Genomic DNA, 18,521 nt, shown 5'->3' with positions numbered 1-18,521 from the left:
GCCGTGCAGTGTTAGGACCCCAGAGATCTGGACAAACACGCCTAAACCTCGGAAGTCAGTGAAGCCCTGAGCTATCCTGCTCTGGCTCACAAGCCAGCAAGCTCACCTGGCCCCTCCTAGACCTCCTCAGGCCTCTCTCTTTCAGTCCCTGCTGCAGGAATGCAGCAGTCCTGCTGGGGAGACCATGGAGAATGAAGAGAGTAGAGCCAGCCAACCTGCCTGAACACGGCGTCCTGCAGGCTGAGGGATGCGGGGCTGGCAGAGCAGAGCACAATGTTTCTCATTGTGGTAAGTTTGGTGGGTGGGGCAGTATTTCTCAGTGGGCCTCAAGCCACACTTGGTGAAAGATCCATCCTCACCCAGGATTTGAGCCTTGTTCTTGCAGGTGCAGATGGATTTTGTCAGCAAAATCATATGCATAGCTGTTCCTAGACGGAATATTGAAACTTTCCTATTTCAGGCTGCAATCACTATGAGTGCCAAACTGATTTTAAAAGTAACCAAAAATCCTTTCCTATATGTCTGAATGGAATGGGAGGCTTGCCTGGGTAACCATCGGCCTGATGCAGGTGAACACACGTGAGCAAACACACCTGTTCAGTGTGGAGTCACACAGTTGACAGCCACATTTTAAGCATCTATTATGTGCCAGATAATGTGTGCTGTGCTTTACACACTCTATTTTGACCACCACAATAGCCTTTCAAGGTAATTTGCAAAAAGCTAAGGGTGGCTGTCCTTTCTACCTGACTCGGCTCATGAGCCCCAGTCTCAGTCTTAAGGTTTAGGTCCCAAGCACGACTCTGTAGTCACTCAGTAACTGTGTAATCTGGGTCACTTACCTATTCTCTGGGCCTCAGTTTTCTCTTTTGCACAGTGAAGATTTGGACTTTCCAACCTCTAGGGCCCCTTCATTTTCTCAGATTCAGTGCGCTGTCCAGTCTTGTTACCTAACCAGTTTCAGATTTGACCTTTAGAGCAACTGCTGCAAATGTGGGTGAAACAGGTTAATTAGATTAATATGATTTTATTTCATTCATTTATGCAATAATAAAATTGTTAAAACACTTTCTTAAGTGGAAACCTCAAGAAGATACATCCTTTGAGAAATGTTATGAGGTAAAAATTGGAACTTATAATGGGCATATGATCCCCATGGGCTGATTCAAACATCCACGCTCTTGCTTGATCTCATCTCCTTGCTTGATCTCAAGCTCCTTGCTTGATCTCATCTCTGGGAGCATGCTCTATCACCAGACCCCCTTCTCTTCTATGTCTTCAGACTAACCACTTTTACCAGCTCTTTTTCTTCAGCCTAGAAGTGCAATTAATTCCCTTCCACCTTTACACACACACACACACAGAGCCCTCTATCTTGTACATCTGTCTAGCTATCACCTTATTGGCTCTTTTTCTTTTTCCCTACTTAGCAAAATTCAAGGAGCACTCTGATTGCTCTTCCCAATTTCTCACCTCCCTTTAGCTCCTTGTCTCCACCGCTCAGTCAATCATTTGCATTCATTCAGCAAACTTTTTTTTCCCTCTATGGCAGTCATTGTGCTAGATGCTGTAGACACAAAGATAAGGAGTGTTCCTGCCCTTAAAATGTATATGGTCTAGGGCAAAGAAACTGAAGTTATACAGTGCAGTGGGTAAAAGCACAGGTTTAGGAGTTCAAATCCATGACTTTGAATTCTGTCCCTCTTATTTACTAGTTGCACCCTTGGGCAAATTACTTTCCCTTTCCAAGCTTCTTGGGACCTACCACCAAAGGTTGTTGTAAGGATTATGCAAGGTAATGCCTATAAAGCTTTTAGCTCAGAGCCTGATGAATATTTAATAATGGTAAACAGTTTCTGTTGCTATCACATTACAGAGGGATCAGAGCCAAAAAGGGGCCTGCAAAAAGATGCTCTGGAATATATAAGTGCTGTTCTTAACCTAGACCAGGGAGGGAAGAGAAGCCAGGGAATGCTTTCTAGACAGAAGAATGGCCTGAAATGAGTCTTGACAGTAATTAGGAATTAGCCAGGGGACGGGATAGAAGAAAGCAAGGCTAACTGTGTTTCAGGTAGAGGATGCTGCCAGTGGAAAGGAGGAGAGAGCACACGGCCTTCTCATAATCTGAGTAGTGTGGATAGGATGCAGGGTGAGGGGGAAGTGGGACTAAAGTCTGTTAATGCTGGGCATGGACAGATACATGAACACATAGATAAATGAATGGAAGAGACAAAGAAAGCAAGAGCGAGAGTGTAGACTCCAGTTATCACAGCTCATTCTCCTCTTTCAGTGCCCTGTTAAATGAACATCATGACCCTCTATCCCATCGGTGTTATACACTGCATTCCAATCACAGCCAATAATAACTACAGGATTGATTCTGTAAGATTTTTTTTTCTCTCATTCTTGTCAAGTTTCCTCCAATCTCTATTTGGGCTTAAAGAACTTGGGCTGATTACAGATACTGCTGTTTCTTCTTTTTCTGCTTTATTTTGTAATGGAGAAATTTCAGGGACTTAACTCTGGTGCTTTCAGGACATTTGTTTATAGCATTGCATAATGTAACTTGAATTTTTCAGGGAAGAAAGAATTTCTAGAAAATGTTCTTTGATCTTTTGTGTTATAATTAAATACATGTTCAGAAATTTTAAAGTCAAATTCTATAACTTGTGCCAGAGTATAGAAAGACTTTATAGAGGAGTTACGGTTTTAAGCAAAAGTTAGAAAAATAGGAATGTCAAGATTAGGGAGCAGGAAAATTTGTTGTGGCAACTGATAACTGTAGGCTTAGTGAGTTTCTCATCATAACTCCCAAAAAGCGAGTGGAGAAGCCTGAGTATAGAATTTTAAAAATGAACCCACAGCAGAAACTGCCTTAATTATTTTAAAAGCAGCTCCAAGACTGAAAAATGCTTTTAACATTCCTAGCACATAAAAATAGTTGGCCTCAATGTTTTGATGCTGAGCAGTTGGGGAAATGAGTATTTCCACTGTGGCCAAAAGCCTGCACATTTCTCTTATGACTCATCTCATGTCTAAATTCTAAAAGCTTGGCATGCGGAAGAATGTGGAAGTGACACACCCTCATTTCCAGTTGATCTTGGTGAATGTAAAGTCAGGGTGAGTGTGGTGTGACCACTCAATTCAGAGTATTTTAGGGTCCTTGATATTTGGGGTACAGGGTGATTTTTCATTTCTAAGTTTTTCAAAAATGTACAAACAGTGCTTTCAATAACCACAATGGACATACCCCTCTTGCTCTCTGCACTGTGGACTGATATAAATATCAATAGCCTGGACTTGACGAAGTAATTAATATTTCTCAACTTCATTTCTCTCATCTGAAAAATGGGAACAATAATGAAATGCCTCACTGCTTTGGTGTAGGAGTTAAATGAATGAGTGTCTGTGCATAGTTTAGCACAAGGTGTAACACACACTCATCGTTCAATAGACAGTAGCTGTTGTGGTTGTTGATGTTCATATTATTAATGATGTAATGGGGAGAATATTGGTCTGGAAATCAGAAAAACTAAGTTTTCCAAAAATAACTTCTTAATCTATTACTAAACTTATTTTGCTAACTTAACCTATTTTGAGCTGTAATCGTCTCATCTTAAAATGACAAGTTTGCTCTAGATAATTTTCCAGCTTTAGTATTTATGACACTATGAGTAGACTGGTCAATATAGTGAAGTCTTCCCAGCTCCCCCCTCTGAAGTCCCTGCATCTTTCCTGACGTTCTCTTCAACCAGAGGCAATTTCTGTGTCTGGCATTCCACAGAGCTCTTGTATCTGAGCTCCACGCCAGGCAGCTCTGGGGAGGTGCTCGGTAGTGCTGCAGAACTTCAGAGGGAAAAACTTTTGGGTAATGATTTCCAAATCCAAGGACATACAGTCTAGAAATATTTTTTGGTACTAGTGGGTACAGAGATAACATTCACAATTATCTCCAAGAGGCAATTCCATTGTCCAGTGAGGGCAGAAGACCTAGGCTTTTGGCTCCTAGTCCTTGATGGGATTTAACCAACTTGGATACAAATATGTTTTCACCTGGGGAAACGAAATTTTCCAGACTGACTCCATTTGAGGGCAGCCAGCCATAACACACAATAATGACCCTGTGCACCTGTATGGCTTGTCGCCTCTATAAAGCCCTTTGTTGTACATTATGCCAGTTCGTCCCCCACAATAACCATGTAAGGCAGGCAGGGTGGCAGTGACTGTTCCCGTTGCTGAAATAAAGCCGCTGATATCCAGAGAGGTTGTATGACTTACCTGGGATCACACAGCTCCTAAGGGCTTGCGTTATGCCAGAGAAAGCCACGGCTTGCTGGCTTGCTGGGGCACCTCTGGCAGCGACTCTGTCTTTCCCACTGGTTTCCTGGGAACTGGCAAAACATCTCAGTATCTCTGTCAGATAAAACTAAGCAAAGAAAAGTTTTCAAAGAGGGGATCTATCCCATCAGATCAGTTTATCTAGGAGGCCTGCTGGATAAATGTAAGGGAAGAGCAGGGGAGATTCAACACTACTCTCTACCAAGCAATACAAAAATCACCCACAGAGGGTCACACTCTTTTCGAAGGCACAGTCATTTAGGACATGTTATGGGGAAATTTATCTGCTTATTATAAAAGGCAAATGTAAGCATTTTATTAATTGAATACATCAAATAGTACAAAGACAAATTCAGGTTCATGAATCAGGAGAAAGATCAGTCTTGGCCTGTTCATCATTTTGCTTAGTCGGTTCCACAGACAGCAGAAAATGGCACATGACTTGCCTCTTCCTCTGACTTTCCTTGCTTAGGTTTGAAAGAGAAAAGATCCTCTTAAAGCTTCTCTCTCACATTCTTGGGTGCACCCCGTCCACCCTGTCATCATGGAGAGCCCCCACTGAGGGTGCTGTGGGTGCTGGGCGGGCTCCCCTATCACTTACTTGGACAAGAGATTCCAAATAAGCACTGGTGGCTCTTGAGCCTTTGTGAGGCTGGACTGGATGAGTCCACAAGGCCCTCCCAGTTGAAAGGCCAGAGCTGTCCCCTTCCCTGTCTTGGGATTCAGCCAGCTGAAAGTGCCCAGAACTGTCCTTCTGCTTCTAGCAAGCACTGTGTAAGCCCCCAGTTAAAGGGAGAGAAAGATGAAACTCTCAGAGACCCTCACCCCATTTTCCCTCACCTTGTCATGGGCAGGCCCATAGTCTTGATACATTGCTATGTCAGATTTGAATAGTGCTCTCAAGCCTTAGGAGACATGGCCGGCCATAATGTTTGGGAATGGCTAAATCCCCCGCAGAGCTTTGCCTCCCAAGGTACGCATGTGTGAGGGCCCTCATGACGGTGTCAGGCCTAGACGTGCCCCAGAGGTACAGAGAAATGTGGCTCTAGAGCCTGGTATATCCCTGAACCCATTTAACCAGCTTCCCAAAAACTGATCCCTTTATTCCAGCTCTAGAAGAAAGCCTGCAAACTAGCTTTTTTATTTTTCACTAAGTGTTTCAATCTGTTAATCTTTCCAAACCCAGCTTATCAAAATCCAAAGTCATCTGAATAAGAAGTCTACAGACAAATTGGGAACATACCACACCATTAACCTCTGGGCAGGCTGAAAGAGAAGAGAATACTGTGTCCGCTTGCCAAGGGCCAGTTGCACACAGAGAATTCCTTTTGCACGTAGCCTTCTCTGCACCCCCATGTGGTGAGTGTGAATACTGTTCTCACTTCACAGTTCAGGAAATAGACTCGGATACGGGAAAATAATTAAGCTTATGTAGATGGTAAAAGGTGGAGCCATGCATAGACCCAAGCCCCTGCCTTCAACCACTAAGCAACTTTGCCTAGATGCACTAGAAGGATCACAGCTTCAGACCAAATGCCTCTGCAACTTGCAACTAATTCGTCAGTGTGGCCAGTGCTACATTCCTCAGTTACTTATTCTCTGCCTCCCCACCAACTCTGAACTATACCCCCTGTTTGATGAATGCAATAGCCCACAACTTCTCTTAGAGACATTGGGAAATAAATAGGTAAAACTTAGAATGAAAGAAAGTTCAGTATCAGTATCCAGGTGCGTGTGTGTGTGTGTGTGCATGCATGCATACACACAGATACACGGAGCCTGTGATGTGGACTCACCTCTGTAACCCTGAGGAAGAGAACAGGACCTGTCCGCACTGTACTTCACCAGCTCCAGTGAGTGCCGACCAGAATAGCTTTGGCCAGGCTGCTGCCTCATCACATTACAGAGCAGCATCGCTGTTGCTGTCTGTCACCCTGCCTCGCTGCTTTGCAGCCTCCCAGCTCTCCTTTCCCTCCTGACCTCTCTCCCTCGCTGTGGATTAGCTCCCTGTGGCTAGTCTGGTTTGTACTTCCCAAACCAAATCCCGGCTCCTCTCTCCTGCTCTGCACCAGCAACTTTAGACTTCTGAGTCAGCTTCCTTCTCAGGTCTGTGTGGCATACCAAGTTATTAAGGATAGGTGCTACAGGAGGACAACTGAGACTAGGTCTTCTGCATGATGGCTCACTGGAGCCAGCTACCAAGCTCTCCTGTGAGATGGGCACTCGAATGCCCGTGCTCAGCCTCCACGTCACGCTCTGAATCCCAGCTTTACTTCTTGAATCTTAGTTTTGTTATCTTCATGATGGGTTCACTAATCCCTTCCTCAAAGAGTTGGAAATAACGAATAGTGGTATAAAACACTTAGTATGTGACAGCTATTGAAATGCTGTAGCTATTAGTAATACTGTCGTTATTACTTGACTCCTTCCAAAATATACAAATAACTCATACCTCAACACCCAAAAAACCAAATAACCCAATTAAAAAATGAGTGGAAGACCTGAACACACATGTCTCCGAAGAAGAAATTCAGATGGCCAACAGGCACATGAAAAGATGCTCCACATTGCTAATCATTAGGGAAATGCAAATCAAAACCACAAATGAGATATCACCTCACACCAGTTAGAATGGCCACCATCCAAAAGAAAGAAATAATAAGTGTTGGTGAGAATGTAGACAATGGGAACCCTCCTACGCTGTTGGGAATGTAAATTGGCACAACTGTTATGGAAAGCAGTATGGAGGTTCCTTAAAATAGGAATACCATTCGACTCAGTAATTATACTTCTAGGAATTTACCCAAAGAAAACAAAATGCCTGATTTGAAAAGACATATGCACCCCTATGTTTATCGCCGCATTATTTACAATAGCCAAGATATGGAAACAACGTAAATGTCCATCATTAGATGAATGGATAAAGAAGATGTGGTTTATATATGCAATGGAATATTATTCAGCCATAAAAAAACCTTGCCATTTGCAACAACATGGATAGATCTAGAGGGTATTGTAATCAGTGAAATAAGTCAGGTAGAGGGGGACAAATACCATAAGATTTCACTTATTTGTGCAATCTAAAACAAAAACAAAACAATGAACAAAACACCAGTAGATGTACAGACACTGAGAAGTGACTAGTGACTACCATGGGGGAGGAATTGGGATGGGTGGGTGGGGAGTGCAAGGGGGATAAAAGGGCACAAAAATTCTCAATCAGAATATAAGTTGGTCACTGGGATAGTAGTACAGCATGGAGAATAAAGTCAATGAATCCATAACATGTTTCTACGTTGACAGATAGTAACCGCACTAGAGGGGGATGAGGATTCAATAATATGAGTAACTTTTGAACCACTGTGTTGTATATTTGAAACCAATACAAGATTGTACATCAATGATACTTCAATAAAAATTTAAAAAAAGAAAAAGAAGGACTATATCAATGAAAGGGGAACTGCCATTCCAGAAATAACTAAAAAGAAAATAAACACAAGCACAGAGAGGCAGAAGTTGGCAGTATCCCCGGGAAGGGGTTCCATGACTCCCCAAATTCAATTGTACCATCACTGCACTGGGCATATTTTGACCCCATTGGTGGTCTTGATGCCATTAGCCTTTCAATTTACGTCAGTGACTCTCTTTGCTCTGACTTGATACTCACAAAGCCATCTCCTGATTATAATTCTGCTTTGCATATAGTACCTCCTGTAGAGGAATAGAAACCACTGAGTGGCCAACATGAATGTCTGGTGTATTTGGCAAAAGGCACCAAAGTGTAATGGTTAAGAGCAAATTTCTGAGTTTGAAACTTTCCAGCTGTGTGACCTTGGGCAGGTTATTTCAGATCTCTGCAACTCAATGTGATTTAAAATTTTCTGGTAGCCACTTTAAAAAAAGTAAAAAGGTTAGGTGAAATTAATTATGAGACCATCTTTTATATCGGACTTCAACTTCCCACTATAAATAAAAATAAACTCAAAATAGATCAAAGAGCTAAAACACTTAGGAAGAAATATGGGTGTAAATTTTCTTGACTTTGGATTAGATAACCATTTCTTGGATATGACACCCAGGTGGCCTTCAGCGGTGATGCAGTCAGTCCCACCCAGCCTTTGCGTGTGCCCCAACATTACCTGCTTATGTACTGCACCCCCTCCTCATTCCAGACTCAGGGCCCTTTCTGCACACACTTCCATGTTCCCCCGCTGAGACACATGGGATATTGGCTCACCTGCAGGCCTTGCGCAGGCCCTCTCACTGTCTGGCCATGCCACAGCACCACTTCTGCTCTTCTGCAGCCTCCCCTGGTGAGGTGGGCTCCTCGCAGAATCCCAAACTGAAAATGAAGCAGAAGCCCCTCTGCCTTTGGCTCTCCCTCTAATCTAACTGCAGCCTCCATTGTTTCCAGATACCCCTCTTCCAAGAATTCCAAGCAATGGTTTGACTGTTTCAAACCTCTAAGCTTCTGCAGCTGCCCGTGCTTTTGTTTCTTTTCTGTTTCTTCCAGGTTTATTGAAAAATAATGAACATACATCACTGTATAAGTTTAAGATGTACAGCATGACGGTTTGGTTTATATATATATTGTGAAATTATTACCACAATAGGTTTAGTTAACATCTATCATCTCATTCAGATAAAACAAAAAGAAAACAAACGTCTCCTTGTGATGAGAGCTCTTAGATCTTCTCTCTTAACAACTTTGCTGCGTATCACACAGCAGAGTTGTGGTCCTCACATTGTACATTACATCCTCACCATATATTGCCTTATAACTGGAAGTTTGTAGCTTTGACCACCTTTCTCTAATTTTTCTTTCCCCAGCCTCCAAGTCCTCACTACCCCTCCCCCACATACTATAGTAACCACAAATATGATCTCTTTTTCTAAGAGTTTGGTGGGTTTCAGCACAGTTGAATGTAATTCTACTGCAACACAACACAACACAAAATTCTCCAAGGTAATCTGTGTTTAATATTTATTGTTGCTCACCAAACTGAATTAACTTGGCGATAGATTGTAAAAAAGATTTACTTAAAAATAATATCAAAAAGAATGGCAATATAGTTAGAACAAGATTTTTTAGAAAGACAATTGTAGTAATTTATATCTTAGAGGATTTTTTTGACTTAAAACTAAAAAATTCCTTTGCATCCATTATAATAAATTCTTTACTTACAAGAATGAAGTGTTTTAATTCACATTTTCTGTTTAAAGAGCAAAATAACAAACCTTAATGAGTGCATCACTTAGGAATGTATTTGGCTGCAAGTAAGAGAAACCAACTCAACTGACTTAAAAGATAAGGAAGTTGTTATTTCACATCACAGGGACCCCCGAGTTGGGCAATTTCAGGGTTTCAGCAGTTCCTTGATATCATCAAAGATCCAAGTTTGCATCTTTCTACTGTGACCCCCTCAGAAGATTGACTTCATTGTGAGCAGCTTCCTGGATTGCAAGAAGGTGCCACAGGCCCAAATATCACCTGTTCACATGGCAACTCTACAAGTGGTGTAGCAGCTCTCAGCAGTCACCCTCTTCCCAGAACAGGAAGACCCTTGCCCAGGGGCTTCATGAGGCCCTTCTCTCGGAGCTCTTTGGTCAGAATAACATCACAAGCCTGTGGAATCACCGTGATTGACTTAGAATAACAATCTGCCACGTAAGCACTAGAGGTATCCATGTCCTAAGGCTATGAAGGCTAAGCAAAATTAGGGTTTTATTGGTAAGAAGGAAGGGGCTGCCTGGCAGTCTCTGCCACAGCCATCCTTTATCATGATCACGGTTATGATTATGTTTTTTTATTTACAAGTCTGGCTAATCTTTCTCTCATGTGTGTTGGTCCACATTCCTCCTTTTAGTGCCTGGAGATATTGAAATGCCCCCTGCTCACTATTCTGTATGTGAGTTTTTCATTACACTGGGTCTAGGATTAGGAGGCTTAGAAGAATGGGCTGAATTTATATTGGCCCATTGGCCCAAATACTGGGGTTATTTTGGAAGATACATTTATTTTGGTTTCAGCTTCTCGCTGTTCAATATAATGTTGGCTGTGGGTTTTTCATAGATGGCCTTTATTATGTTGAGGTACTTGCCCTCTATTCCCATTTTGCTGAGAGTTTTTATCATGAATGGATGTTGAACTTTGTCAAATGCTTTTTCAGCATCTATGGAGATGATCATGTGGTTTTTGTCTTTCTTTTTGTTGATGTGGTGGATGATGTTGATGGACTTTCGAATGTTGTGCCATCCTTGCATCCCTGGGATGAATCCCACTTGGTCATGGTGTACGATCCTTTTGATGTATTTTTGAATTCGGTTTGCTAAAATTTTGTTGAGTATTTTTGCATCTACGTTCATCAGGGATATTGGTCTGTAGTTTTCTTTTTTGGTGGTGTCTTTGCCTGGTTTTGGTATTAGGGTGATGTTAGCTTCATAGAATGAGTTTGGGAGTATCCCCTCCTCTTCTATTTTTTGGAAAACTTTAAGGAGAATGGGTATTATGTCTTCCCTGTATGTCTGATAAAATTCCGAGGTAAATCCATCTGGCCCAGGGGTTTTGTTCTTTGGTAGTTTTTTGATTACCGCTTCAGTTTCGTTGCTGGTAATTGGTCTGTTTAGATTTTCTGTTTCTTTGATACATTTATTTTGGGAAAAATATCAACATTCACCTGTATGACCTATCTTTTAATTCTAAAATCAGAGTGCTGAAAATTATTGCAGGTTAATTGCCAGCCTCCCATTTTAGTTGTCTGGCTACAAGTCACTCATTTGATTCCCTAACAAACTGCAAAGAAGGATAAGTACTAGAACATCAAATTATGGTTAGAGATTTGAAGGGACTCTTGAAAAGCCACTATGGTAAGTTTGTGGCTTCCTGGCTGTAGACTTCTCACTAAGTGTAGGGTCGCAAGCCAACTGGTGTGAAACTGACTCTGGAGCTCACTCTGATTGCCTGCACAGTGAGCTAGCAGGGACCCAAGACCACCTTCTCCCGGCAGAAGGGCTGCACGTAAGCTCGGCTTCTCATGGGACTGGAGCATCCTCCTCCCTGCAGGAGGGTTGCACCATCCTATGGACCCCAGGGTCCTCAGGTGCTCTAGGCAGCTGGCTGTCCCAAAAACTCGTGTAAATGGCTGAGTCTCCAAATCCAGACTGCCAGGACCAAGCTGCCTTAGTGTTCCTCCTCACAAGGCAGCTCTCCTATCCTTGCTTTACAGAAAAGGTAGAACAATGGGGGCTTTTGTTCCTCTATTAGAATATAAACCCACACTAGGTGTCTTGAAGAGCTTCCAGTCTCTCTGTGGGACCCTGGGAGGCAGGGAACCCACATCTTCTCTTTCTGTGTGATCTGCCTTATAGGTTTTCTCTTTCCCCAATAAAGCCTATACCTTAACCCAAACTGGGTGAGGTTGTAGAATTTATCCCAAACCTAATGCACAACAAGTGGTGACCAAGACAGGACCAACTTGCATGACAGGCAGACACCTGCTTTTTTTATGTTGGATGTGCCCTTCGTCTCCACAAGTGCAAAGCTATTCATACAGTGGTGCAGAGAAAGAACTCAGGCAAAAATCCTTTCATCCATTTTTTAAATGTATGCCTGCAAGTTATTATAAGCATCCATTTAAGTCATCCTAAGTTTCCTCTGCAACAAGATAGAATATGCATAGGTAAATACAGATCAACAAATGTGTTAACGGCATTTATCATTTTGTCCAAGACGTCTGTGTTCTTTGTGCATCCTCTTGCCCCATTTTACACATACACACTCCACTCATTTACTCTCTAACAATAGTCCACCAAAGCCATTGCTAAAAAAACTCTATTCCTCTAGTAATTCTAAATATTGAGATTCTAGGGGCATCTGGAAACATTCTTCCTCCCAAAATTCCTGTTATCCTACAATTTCTCTCGTATCTCCACCACAGTGGTCGAAGACATAGTAGTTTTTAATAAAGGAGCAGGTTTCTCGTAAAGTATTAATCTACCCTCATGGGTATTTCTTTGATCACCCTTTGGAGTGTTCTCCATCCTAATCCTGAGTTCCCATATTTGCAGATGCATCTTCAGTCTTCTCTCTTCCCTGAAGTCTCTCTCTAATCAAGGGCTCCCAGACCCCCTTCTCGAGCACTTGTTACTGATTTATCAGTTACTACCTATGGATCATCATTGAGTAATACGTACACACTTACATACTGGCTTAAGAACAAGAACTATGACTTATACTTGAGTGTATTCTGTCACCTAGAACAATAAGAATTGATTGGTTTTGATCTTATTGAGTAACAGCTAATAAAAGAACAAAGAAATTTCTGAAACAATATTTTTATTTTTAATGCTTTGGAACCCAGTAGCTTATTTTTCTGGAAATATAAATTTCCAGTTAATTATTCTAAATTCATTCTTGATTTGTCTTTTAGAAATCACAGCCAACAATAATTTCAATCCTTGTGCTGTCTTAATAACAACAGTATGCTTAGAAAAGAAAACTTTCCCATGTTTTCTTTCATTGGCTAAAAGTTTCAGTCAGCTACTCAACTTCCATAATTTCTAATTTTTACAATAACCAGAATATACACTGAAATTAAGTAGAAAAAACTATGAAAATTATAATGGGTTATTCTGTTGCTCTACTTGTTTTTATTTAACCTAATTTTTAGTGTTCATTAAGTTTTATGTCATTACATTCCAACCATATTAACTAAAATGAAATGAAAATGACAATACACCATGATAATATGAGAATATAGATAGAGCAATTAGAATGTCCACATATTGTTGGTAGGGATATAAAATGACACATTCAGTATTAAAAAAAAAAGTCATGTTTTATTATAAAACCAAATATATATCTACCCTAGGATCCAGGTATTCCACTCCTGGGTTTTTACCATGAAAAATGAAAACATATATCTACAAAAAGACTTATAGGGGAGTGTTCATGGCAGTTTTATTGCAGGTATTCATCAGTTGGAAAACAGATACACTAACTCTGGTTAATTTAACAAATGGAATACTGTTCACCCACAAAAAGGAACAAACTCATGATACAAGTAGAAACACAGATGAATCTCTAAAACATGCTGTGTGAAAGAAGCCTTGCAAAAGGAAGCATGTGCTGTGTGATTCCAGTTCCATTAAATCCTAAAACAGTCAAAACTAACCTATGGTGGAAAAAAATCAGAACAGTGGTTGTCTCTGGGGGTGGGTAAGAGTGGGGAGTGCCTGAGATGGGATACAAGGCATTCTGGGTGATAATGTTAGTTTGATGGGGTCTCAGTTACACAGTAATACCCGTTTGTCAGAACTCAGAGAATGTTCACTTAAAATGCGTGTCTATCGTTGCACCTCCCTAAAAAAACAACAGTAAATAAAATAAAATGAAATTCTAGTTAATGAAATGCATGCTGAAATATTTAGGGAGGAAGTGATGTCTGCTTACTTTGAAGTATATTAAAAATGTGATGTTTTGATGGATGGACAAGGATGGATAGATGGGCAGATATGCAATAAAGCAAGTATATGAACATGTTATTACAGAATCTCGGGGGGGAGTATATGCCTGTTTAGTGTAAATTCTTCCAAATTTTCTGTATTTGAAAATTTTCATAATAAAATACTAAATAAAAGCTCATTAGTGTCTCTCCTCCTCCAAAACTGGTGCATTGTCCCTTTCACATTTCCCTTGGTCCTCACAGTTCCCGCAGGCACAGAGACAGCCTTGTGGTGCGCGCTACCCATGCGGTGCGACTTGAGAGACTCCAAGTGGCTTTTGCTCAGCATCGGCCCAATGCCTTCTCCTCACCGTCACAACTGAATGTTCGTATTACAGATTTATTCTTTTGAGTCCAGAGGGAGTTTGGGCCATCAAAAATCTTCTATAAAAATGGCCAGGGAAATAATTCAAGCCTGGGAGGAATTACCTGTCAAATAATAAAAGCAGTCTTCTAAATAAAATACAGAACTGAGGACAAGAAAGGGAAAAGGAATCTATGTGGGAGATTAAGACCTGTCAAAAACAAACCACAATGTACTGTTTTTGCCTGGGCCAAGGTGAAAAAAGCAGGGCTCATCAAGAAGGGACAGCTCTAATCCTGTTCCTCAGGCCACAAACAGCCAGGAGCTAGAAACAGGGTCAAGGCCATGGGCAAAAAAAGTTTCTCTGGCTCCAGCCTTGCTTGCTCTGTACGAAATTTAGTCCCCTCCATGTCCTCCAGGGTGTCTGGGAGGCCTGCAAGGGTGTCTTGTGTGCACTTGGGAGCGAATCCCCTCTCCTGCCTTGACCTACTGAGGCTATGAGTTCCTCCTGGACATCCATCCAAGCCTGTGTCAAAGGCTTGCATGCCTGACCCAGGCAGATTTCCTCTCCCGCATCAACTCTGGTCCCGAAGCAGGCTTGGTTCAGCACTCACTCCCCTCACCCTCTAAACCCCTGCTCAGAGCAGACTGGACCAAGGAATGTTCCCTTCACCCTCGAAATTGCCATGTCTTCCCTAGAAGCCTCACTAAAATTCTGTTTTGTTCTTTTCAATGCAGCCTCTGCTCCTCAGGTCATGGGTACAGATCATGGGGGCAAGGCTAGCACTATCTGAATGATGGACAAGGGTGTGACCCTTATTACTGACTCAATGTCCTTTGACAATGTTGTAACTCTCCTCTCTCTTTCCCTGGGATAAATACTTTCTTTAGGAGGCTTTTTGCTCCTTCATGCACATAAGCATTTAATTATCTGCCTCCTGTTTCTTTTGGGGCAAGACTGAATAGTACAGAGATCCCAGCTGAAGCTATGAGGATGGGACCCTAGCTTCTAAATAAAAACAAATGGATACATACTTCCATTTGTGTTGCTGTCCCTTCCACCAGGAGATGGAGTCTTATTGCTTCACCTCTTTGCATGTGAATTTGGCCATTGATTTGCTTCAACCAATGACTCATTAGTAATATAATAAAAGCAGAGGCTTGAAAAGAGTTTGTACGTTGGGATTTGCCCTCTTCTGCTGCTTTTGGAACCCAGTGGCTAGTGAAGAGACTGCAGCAGCCTGATAGATGCTGCAGACACAGGCATGGGTGCTACTCACCAGGCATGTGAGCGAGGCCATCTGTGACCACTCAGCTCCTGGCAGAACCATCTGCTGTCCTAGCCACTGTAAAGGAGCCCAGGAAGGATCAACAGAAAAACCACCCAGCGGAGCTCAGCTCAAATCACCAGTACCCATAATTGTGAGCTACCTAGTGACTGTTTTTTAAGTCACTGAGTTTTGCAGGTGTTTGCTGAGCAGCAACAGATAACTGATGCCTTGTTGGGAGGCCAGAAGAAGGAATGTAGAATCAATGAAATATTCATAATTGATGAGTAAGATAAGATCCAAGGTATTCTTCAGATACTGAAATTCTATGATTTGATGAGAAGGTCCCAATATCTAGAAGTATAATATATAACATTTAAATTTCTAACTGAAGACCATATTTTCTCTTCCCTTCTGTTTTGTTTTGCAAATTCCAGAGGTACAATGTGTGACCGTAAAGAACTATGACTGATTATCACCACATCCTTCTCATTACTGCCTGGTCATGCCTCGTTCTGTCCCTGCCAAGGCAGTGTCTTTCTTGACTTGTGTACTGTTTGTAAGTGTTTACTTAACATGAGTCACACCCCAATCCTGAATAAGAGCTATATGCATAAAAAGAGAGTTGAGACTTATATATGAATTTTTAAGTAAAAATATATTAAAATCACTTGCACAGTCACACACAACTATAAAAAAATGCAGCTGCTATAACAATAAAGGAAAAATACCTCTAGGCTTCCATCCAGTATAACACTAAGCAACCATCAGCAACTGAGACAGGGGCCTTGAAAGTAAGAAGTTGTCAGGGAAATGCTGACAAGCCCCCAACTCCCACTGCTGAAGAAATGGCAAAGAAAGGCCAGAATAAGAATGACAGTGTGAATTCTCAGTGCTTTTGCTTAGCATTGGCAGCAAGTGACAGAACAGGCTTTCATAATGACCACATGATAATCAAATTACCGATTGTTTACCCGCAATATTTCTGAAAGTCAGAAAAAATAAGCACTCTTTGATTTGGGGTAAGATTCTATTTCACTGAGGCTTTCCCTTCCTGTCCACAAGTCAAAGATTACCCAGAGGGGACACCACCCTGTCCTGGTGGTGTTCAGAGACCTGGTGTCACACTAGGTCACGTGGCCAGAGGTGCAGGCAGGAGGCAGATGTGTCTGTACACACGTCACACTGAGGACAGTGGGCCTGGAGTTGTGGGGACATGTTCTCTTTCAACGTGGTGTTCAGCGCTTTCCCTTCCCCAGCTTTGACACAGTTTTTTCTTTGAGGATCAGGGACATGGGGACAGAGCATGGACAGTTCTCATCTCCATTTATGCAGCCCCCTGCCTCCCCCGCTTGCAATCTCCCTGAGGGCCTCAAAGGGTCTCCTCTTCCAGGTGCCCTGAGCTGACCCAGCAGGAGGGGCCCGGCGGCTTTGAAGGTGCGGCTGCCCTTGTTCATTACAGAATGTCCTCTCTGCTTATCTTGCCTTTTTTTAGCCTGAAGGACAAAGAGAGAGTAGTCTTGATTTTTCTCGTTAATCTGTTCCAGCTGGTAGCCTATCCAACGTCTGAAATCACTTGCGACAAATTTTTCTTTAAACTTTAGCATCTCATTTTGTGTAATTTTATGGGTAACGGGATGGGAATTCAGTTTAGAAAACTTATGACCAACAACCATTGAGACAAATAAAAATGAGGACAAAGAGGATGACTGTAACAAACAAAAGAAACGGCCTGCTATGCCAAGAATGTACATGAATCATGTTTCCCAAAGGTCGCATTTCTTATCTGTTTTGTAATGATCTGGAACGTCCTCCTCACCAAGTCTGTCTTGGGCTCCTTAGTTGCCCACAGCTGACTAATGTCTGAACTTAGAACAATGGACATAGAGCCTCAGACTGGGAGCAGAAGGAACCTCAGACTTCATCAGCAGCTCTTTTGCATCCCCCTCACCTGTTTGGGAGCTGGAGAAACAAGAATGGAGAGTGCTCTGGGTTGAACTGTGTGCTTGGAAAGACATGTCAAAACCTTAACTTCAGGACCTGTAAATGCACCCTTATGTGGAAATAGGTCCTTTACAGATGTAATCAAGCTTAAAATTAGGTCATTAGGGTGGGCTCTAACCCACTATAACTGCTGGCTTTCTAAGAGAAGAAATACTGGGACAAACGCGCAGAGAACACCAAGTAACACCAGAGGAGGCGGTGGAAGGGCTGCTGCCGCAAACCAGGGAGTGCCAAGGACCACAGGCATGCCACTGGGACCAGACCGCAGGCAAGGGAAGGCTTCTCCCCTACAGCTTTCAGCGGCAGCAGGGCCATGCTCACACCTTGATTTCGGACTTCTGGCCTCCAGCACTGTGAGACAACACATTCCTGCTGTTTGAAGGCAAAAAGTTTGTGACCTTTGTACCAGAGCCCTAGGAAATGAATACAAAAAGTTGAGGCAAACTGCCCACAGTCACACAGCTGGTGACACAGCTGGTGACAGCAGAGGTCGCAGCCGTACACTTGTGATTCCCACACTGGGCTCCATCCGTTGCTACAGCGAAGTTGTATGCAGATGTGTTTTCTTACGCCTTGTTTATGTTCCAGATTTCTAAAATAATTTCTCTCAAATAGACTTTTTTTGCCTCCCATTTATTTTTAAAATTTGAAACCTACAGCTTGAAAGAATAATACAATGAATCCACAGATTCCCTTCACCCAGATTTACCAATTAACATTTTGCCCTGTTTTTTCTCTCTCACTGTATACACACGTTTACTTTTGCCTTAAAGCATTTGAAAGTTGCAGACCTCATGACATTTCACACTAAAATGCTTCAGCATGTACTCCCAAGAACAAAGACATTCTCCTTCATAATGATCAGACTCAAGGAATTAAACATGAGTACAAAAGGGTTGTCTAATAAAAAGAGTATATTCAAATTTCTCCCTTCCCTCCCACCCACCTCAGATATCCTTTTTAGATAATGTCTTCCTTCCTCCCCTCTAAACTTTTTCCCTTCATTCGTGGACCCAGCATCTCATTCCTTAGCCATCATGACTGTCCAGTCTCCTTTAATTTGGAGCATTCCTCCACTATTTTTTCTGCCTTTCACAGCATTGG

General features: G+C 42.1%; 1 long non-coding RNA gene across 1 annotated transcript; it reads right to left on the bottom strand.

Moving 5' to 3' along the window:
* Positions 1 to 280: 280 nt before the first annotated feature.
* Positions 281 to 4,422, bottom strand: LOC118935842 (uncharacterized). Its single transcript, XR_005034021.2, has 3 exons — positions 4,279 to 4,422; positions 843 to 985; positions 281 to 428 (listed from the first exon to the last, which is right to left on the bottom strand). It is a non-coding gene; the product is annotated as an uncharacterized LOC118935842 (long non-coding RNA).
* Positions 4,423 to 18,521: the final 14,099 nt, after the last annotated feature.

Source organism: Manis pentadactyla, chromosome 3 (assembly GCF_030020395.1).
Source record: "Manis pentadactyla isolate mManPen7 chromosome 3, mManPen7.hap1, whole genome shotgun sequence".
Classification (NCBI taxonomy): Eukaryota; Metazoa; Chordata; class Mammalia; order Pholidota; family Manidae; genus Manis; species Manis pentadactyla.
The sequence above is the reverse complement of the archived record's forward strand: the minus strand, read 5'-3'. Positions and strand labels throughout refer to the sequence as shown.